Source organism: Somniosus microcephalus, chromosome 4 (assembly GCF_052327205.1).
Source record: "Somniosus microcephalus isolate GS21.2 chromosome 4, FLI_Smic_1.0, whole genome shotgun sequence".
NCBI classification, from domain to species: Eukaryota; Metazoa; Chordata; class Chondrichthyes; order Squaliformes; family Somniosidae; genus Somniosus; species Somniosus microcephalus.
The window spans coordinates 23,489,375-23,496,760 of NC_140990.1; the positions used below are offsets into that span (position 1 = coordinate 23,489,375).

At 47.7% G+C, this 7,386-nt stretch overlaps 1 long non-coding RNA gene across 1 annotated transcript; it reads right to left on the reverse strand.

Annotated features, from left to right (window-relative positions):
- Positions 1-687: 687 nt before the first annotated feature.
- Positions 688-3,016, reverse strand: LOC147118422 (uncharacterized). Its single transcript, XR_015077907.1, has 2 exons — positions 2,901-3,016; positions 688-2,292 (listed from the first exon to the last, which is right to left on the reverse strand). It is a non-coding gene; the product is annotated as an uncharacterized LOC147118422 (long non-coding RNA).
- Positions 3,017-7,386: the final 4,370 nt, after the last annotated feature.

The following is a 7,386-nucleotide window of genomic DNA, read 5'->3' on the forward strand; positions in this document are numbered from 1 at the left end:
CCAATCTCCTCCTATCTGATATAAACCAACCCCACAGTCACTGACACCAATCTCCTCCTGTCTGATATAAACCAGCCCCACAGTCACTGACACCAATCTCCTCCTGTCTGATATAAACCAGCCCCACAGTCACTGACACCAATCTCCTCCTGTCTGATATAAACCAGCCCCACAGTCACTGACACCAATCTCCAGTGTATGTCAGACTGAAGTTGCTTACAATCCTCATGAGCTTTTATGCTATTCCTAGTTGAGTTCGAGATCTCCAATGAAACACCCCACACACCTTAATCCCCCTGAGCACAGGCTTTATTTTTAAGATGTCGATTCTGCAAAAATACAACTCATATAATAAATGAGTGCAAAAGATTCACATGGGAGATTCTACAAAGGAATAGTTGATATAGTTATAGTTTTATAGCAAGACTCATAATCTAACAAGCTGTATCCATGAACTCAGCCTTTGATAATTGCCAAGCCTGGGAGGCACGAGAGGATGTAAAACTCTTTTAAAATCCCAATTAGAATGACATTGTCATCAATCGATGTCACATTACCCAGAGAGCCCCCTTTTTAAAAGGGGCACAAACAATCAACTCCAAATTATAATTAAATAGCAGGCGGTTTATTTCATCTTAAAAGAGATAATTAGAGCCTGTTCTGTCTGAGGTGATTACAAGCCAATAGTTCACTAGAAACGGATTTTAATACAAAGTCCACAATATTAAACATACATGTAAACAAAACAAAGCAAGACTTTACTTTTATGATTACTATTTCATATTAAATCTGATCTTCTTACCGTCCACTCCTGGAGGCCCCACTCCCTGAGCCTACAACCTTCAGCAGGGTCAGCGGTGGAGTTCCACAGCAGGAGTGATCCCAGAGTAACTGTCGGGATCGCACCCCCGTGGATATTCCGGGTTGTGTATTTTTACTTATCCTGGTGTCTAACACTCGCACTTCAATATAACAGGGAATTCCTGTAAACACTGCAGATCCTTCTTTATCTGGAGATCAAATGTCTGTTGTATAATTGTACCCGCAGTTAACAGGCTCCTGTGAACTCCTCCCTCTGCTATTTTAATGCAGACTTTAAACTATTTATTTTAAATGGGTTTATGTTAAATGAGTAAATGCCTGCCTTAAAATGATAGACTCAGGACTGTCACACAAACACGTTAAATCTACATAGAATAATTACCACAATCATTTTTAGACTAGAAACTTAAACCTGTTTCACTTTGTCAGGAACCAATCGCAGTTTGACACCAATCTCTGATTTGACAGCATGTTTCCAGCATTCACCGTTGTTCTTCCCGACTCTAAACACAGTTGTAATGGCGCCTTCTGTTCCGTGCCTAGGAGCTCTGAACCACGGAAGAGAGCGGCTGGGACACATTTTTTTACACACCTCAGGATTAACCCGCACGGCGACTTTGCTGTCAGTGAAGAGAGACGAGAAAGATCAAAGTGCCGTTTGCCCCTCTCAGTGTGGCCCTAAAGGACTGTGTCCAGGCTGAAGTTCTGTTCCCGCCGTACGATCCTCCCCCCAGATTGTCCTTTGAGCTCCAGCCAGGTGATGCTGAACACTCAGGTGGAAAAGACAAAAATCTACAACAATGTGTTTAAAACAAAGCTGATTTATTTGACATCTATCCAGAATATTAATCTACAGCCCAGTTATAGGGGTTATTAAAATCAGCAGAAACAAACCCCAACTGTCAGAAACATGGTTCAGTCCTGGATGCAATTAACAGCAGAATCCAACACCTGTAGTCACGTATCAACTCGCTGGTGTCTCAGCAGGTGGAATGGCCGAATAAATCCCTTCGCACATGGAGCAGGTGAACGGTCTCTCCCCAGTGTGAGTGCCTTGGTGTGTCTGCCGATCCCTTGTGCTTTTAAAACACTTCTCACAGTCAGAGCATTTAAAAGGTTTCTTATCAGTGTGAACTCGCTGGTGTCTCAGCAGGTTGGATGACTGAGCGAATCCCTTCCCACACACGGAGCAGATGAACGGTCTCTTCCCCAGTGTGATTGCGTATATGAGTTTCTAGCTGGGATGCGGCATTGAACCAGAACGGGACACTCGGGTGTGTGTGTCCCGGTGCTTTTCCAGTCACACACTGTGTTTGAAACTTTTTCCCACAGACAGAACAGACAAACATTTCTCCTTCCACATTCAAAGGCTGATGATATTCAGGTCCTGATGAATCGAGTGACTCTGTCAGATCTTGACATGATGTTTGGTTTCAGTTTCCTGTCTGTAAATCCTCCCCTTCTAATACCCTGTAAAAACACAAGTTATCACTGTAAGTGCAGGATAGAAATTCAGAACAGACAATTCTAGTTTCTATGGAACATTCTTTCCTCGCTTGTTCCCCCAAAGCTGTAAATCCCCGTCCCACACACTCTCCCTCCTCCCTGTGCTGAAATCCAAACCCATCGCACCATCTCCAACATTTCTTTCCTCCACTCCCAGTTTTCCCCCTCCCTCTACTCTGGTTGGGTTCAGTTCTCCACCCGCTGTGTGCAGAGTGAGAATAAAATCAATGAGCTGCTGATTTTCTCTGCTGGTCACTGGGCCTTTTTGGATGGACCAATAGGGTGAGACTGGGTTGCCCCAGGGTCACCAAACAAGAATCAGCCCAACAAAGGCTCCCTTTCAGGGGCCATTAATATGGGAGAAACATGTGGACCAATCAAACTGACAGAGACCCTGAAGCCCCGCCCACTCTTTGTTCCTGCCCAAAGTACCGCGCATGCGCCGTGAGACCCGCCCTGTCCAAGATGGCTGCCAGTGACCCGGATCACTCGGGCGGTTACTGACCGGGCCTGTGGGCTCTTATTCGCAGCCTCAGGCCTACACCGGGTGTTTATAAAGCTTTTAAACCCACCCGCGGGTCCAATCCGTCCCCTGCGTCCACAATCTCCTTCCGCCTCCCGGCCGCTGACTCGTCTGTTCCGCTCAAGCCAGCGCCACCATTCGCACTGCGTATGCTCAGAGCACACACAGTTACTGCGCCGCCGCACTGGGCGCCTGTCGTCATTGATAGGGCACGTTCCCTCGCCCGGGGGATTCTGGGTTAATCCACCGCCATTGAAAGCCCCAATTGGGGAACAGATGTTTTTCTCACATCGAAGTTTGGGCCGGAGGGGGCAATAATCAAAATTAATGAATAAATAATTTTCAAAAATCAGTGTCCGGACCTGCAGTATGGACAATCCACAAGTTGGCTAAGATCAGGCTGTTTGGATTCAAGGGCCGGTGAGCAGAATGGATGCAAATTCCGCTACAAAAAAATAAATCGGTGGGTAGAAGTTCTGGGAAGTTTCTCGGAGTGGCAGAAAGTGAGAAGTGGTGTCCTGCAGGGATCCTTGCTAGGAACACTGTTGTTGACCATCATTAGGGGTTGGGCACCACGATGGAACATTAGAGAGGTGAAACAAAGTGCACAGAGAATTGGGAGAGAGAAATATCAGTAGAGTAAAGAATCATTCAGAAATAGGAAGAATCAGACAGGGGCCAAATGCGAGGCAGTCTAAGATGGCTTTGGAGTGCATGTGCGTAAATGCACGGGATGTGGTAAATAACATTGGTGAACTGCAGGCACAAGCAGCCACATGGGACTCTGATAAAGTGGCAAGGACAGAGACCTGGCTCAAACAAGGGGAGGATTGGGAACTCAATATTCCTAGCTACCAGATATTCAGGGAAGGAAAATGGGGTGGCAGTATTGATCAAATAAAGTATTATACCACTGGAGAGGATGATGTATGTGAGAGGTCCAAAACAGAAGCTATTTGTTTAGATTTAAGGAACAATAGAAGACTATTATGCTACTGGGTGTATACTATAGGCTATCATATAGTGGGAAGGAGATAGAGAAGCAAATTTGCAGGCAAATTACAGAAAGATGCAGGAACTACAGTCTAGTGATAATGGGGGGTTTCAATTATCCGAATATAGACTGTGATAGTAACACTGTAAAGGTCACTGAGGGGGAGAAATTCCTGAAATAGGAAAACGGTTGTCAAAGGAAGGGTGGGGGTGGTTAAGGACCAAATAGGAGATATTCTTGTGGAGGCAGAGGGCATGATTGAGGTTCTAAATGAGTACGTTGCATCTGTCTTTACTAAAGAAGAGGATGCTGCCAATGTAGCAGTAAACGAGGAGGTAGTAGCGATTTTGCATAGTATAGAAATAGATAAAGAGGAGGCACTTAACAGGTTGGCTGGCCTCAAAGTAGAAAAGGCACCCAGATGGATGGAATGCATTCTAGGTTACTGAGGGCAGTAAGGGTTGAAATTAAGGAGGCTCTGGCCACAATCTTCCAATCCTCGTTCGATATGGAGGTGGTGCCAGAGGACTGGAGGACTGCAAATATTACACACCTGTTTAAAAAGCGAGAGATGGATAAACTGTGCAACTACAGGCCAGTCAGTTTAACATCAGTAAGGGAAAGTATTAGAGACAATAATCCGGGACAAAATTGATTGGCATTTGAAAAATATGGGGTTATAAATGAAACTCAGCACGGATTTGTTAAAGTAAATTTTGTTTGACTAACTTGATTGAGTTCTTTGATGAAGTAACAGAGGGTTAATGAGGGTAGTGCAGTTGATTTTGTGTATTACTGGGAAACAAGGATGACAATGTTAAACTTGAGGCATTGCTGGACCAGGAGCCAGTGTAGGTCGGTGAGCGCAGGGGTGCGAGTTGAACAGGACTTGGTGCGAGTTAAAATACGGCAGAAGAGGTTTGGATGAGCTCAAGTTTACAGAGAGTGAAGGAGGAGGCCAGCTGGGAGAGCCTTGGTGTAGTGAAGTCTGGAGGTGACATAGGCACGGACCAGGGTTTCAGCAGCTGATGGGCGGAGACAGGGGCAGAGACAGGCGGTTTTACAGAGGGTGAAGGAGGCGGCCAGCTGGGAGAGCCTTGTTGTAGTGAAGTCTGGAGGTGACAAAGGCACGGACTGGGGTTTCAGCAACTGATGGGCGGAGACAGGGGCAGAGACAGGCGGTTTTACAGAGGGTGAAGGAGGAGGCCAGCTGGGAGAGCCTTGGTGTAGTGAAGTCTGGAGGTGACACAGGCACGGACCAGGGTTTCAGCAGCTGATGGGCGGAAACAGGGGCAGAGACAATCGGTTTTACAGAGGGTGAAGGAGGAGGCCAGCTGGGAGAGCATTGGTGTAGTAAAGTCTGGAGGTGACACAGGCATGGACTAGGGTTTCAGCAGCTGATGGGCTGAGACAGGGGCAGAGACAATAATCCAGTACAACATGTGTACGGCTTCTCCTCGCTGTGAACGGTGCAATGTTTTTTCAGGCTGTGTAACTGGTTAAAGCTCTTTCCACAGTCAGTGCACTGGAACACTCTCACTCGGGTGTGTGTGTCTCGGTGCTTTTCCAGTCACACTGATGTTTGACATCTTTTCCCACAGACAGAACAGACAAACAAAGGGTGAAGGAGGAGGCCAGCTGGGAGAGCATTGGTGTAGTGAAGTCTGGAGGTGACACAGGCACGGACCGGGGTTTCAGCAGCTGATGGGCTGAGACAGGGGCAGAGACAGGCGGTTTTACAGAGGGTGGAAGGAGGAGGCCAGCTGGGAGAGCATTGGTGTAATGAAGTCTGGAGGTGTCAAAGGCACAGACCAGGGTTTCAGCAGCTGATGTCAAGTCCCCACAGCGGGTGGAGAACTGAACCCAACCAGAACAGAGGGAGGGAGAAAACTGGGAGTGGAGGAAAGAAATGTTGGAGATGGTGCGATGGATTTGGATTTCAGCACAGGGAGGAGGGAGAGTGTGTGGGACGGGGGAACAAGAGAGGAAAAAATGTTCCATCCGTTCTGAATTTCTAGCCTGTACTTAGAGTGATGACTTTTGTAAACTCCTTTTACAGGTATTTGAAGGCTGAAATTGCAGTCAGGAAACTCAAGCCAAACATCACAACAAGATCTGACAGTCACTCGATTCATCAGGATCCGAATATCATTGGCCTTTGAATGTGGAAGGAGAAATGTTTGTCTGTTCTGTCTGTGGGAAAAGATGTCAAACATCAGTGTGACTGGAAAAGCACCGAGACACACACACCCGAGTGAGAGTGTTCCAGTGCACTGACTGTGGAAAGAGCTTTAACCAGTTACACAGCCTGAAAAAACATTGCACCGTTCACAGCGAGGAGAAACCATACACATGTTCTGTGTGTGGACGAGGCTTCAACTGATCGTCCAACATGGAGAGACACAAGGACACCCGCACCACAGAGAAACCGTGGGAATGTGGGGCCTGTGGGAAGGGATTCAGTTCCCCGTCCCAGCTGAAAGCTCATCAATGCAGTCACACTGGAGAGAGGCCGTTCACCTGCTCCGTGTGTGGGAAGGGATTCACTTGGCCATGTCACCTGATAAGACACCAGAGAGGTCACACTGATGAGAAACCTTGTAAATGCTCTGTGTGGTAAACCACTGTTTGTATTCCACTGTGTACATGCCTCGGCTGACTCCTCCCACAAGTCCTAGTATAAAGGTGACTGCTCCCCAGCCCCTTTGTATTCTGGACCGGTCGACCACTCGAGGCAGACCTTCATTCTTTTGTTAATAAAAGCCTTTTGTTACTCTCTTAACTCTCAGTCTTTTATGAGTAATTGATAGCGCATCAATTTTATTAACAACATTTTTATAATGGAGAAGATCCTCACACCAGCATGCCTGGACTTAGATCATCGGGAGGCGGACTCATCCACCAAGTTTACTCACTGGCTTAAGTGTTTCGAAAAATTCCTGACCGCCTCTGCAGCAATCAAATCGGACGAGGACAAACTGGATGTCCTGACCTCCAAAGTGAACCACCAAGTGTACTCGATCATCCAAGATGCGACCTCGTACGCGAATGCTATCAAGCTCCTCAAGGACCAGTACACGCGCCCAGTGAACGAAGTGTACGCCAGGCACCTTCTGGGGAGTCGTAAACAACAACCTGGGGAATCGACCGTGGAATACCTTCAGGCACTGTCTGTGCTTGGCCGGGCCTGTGGTTGTAAGGCTGTAAAGGCCGCCGTGTACACAGAGGAACTTATCCGGGACGCTTTTGTAGCGGGCCACAGATCCAATTACACCCGACAGCGACTGTTGGAGCAGAGTGACCTCGACCTCAACAAGGCCTCTGAACTCGCACTATCATTGGATGCAGCCTACCGGGGCATGGATGCCTACTCCTCTGCACCGTGGACACCGCGGGGAATGACAGCCTGGGACACGGTAGGACCGCCTCATAGCGCCGTGCCACCCCAGCCACACCCCAGCAACGGCCCAACTACCGCAGCAGTGTCCCAAGGCCAGACAGCAGTGCCCCAAGGCCAGAAATGCTACTTCTGTGGCCAGGC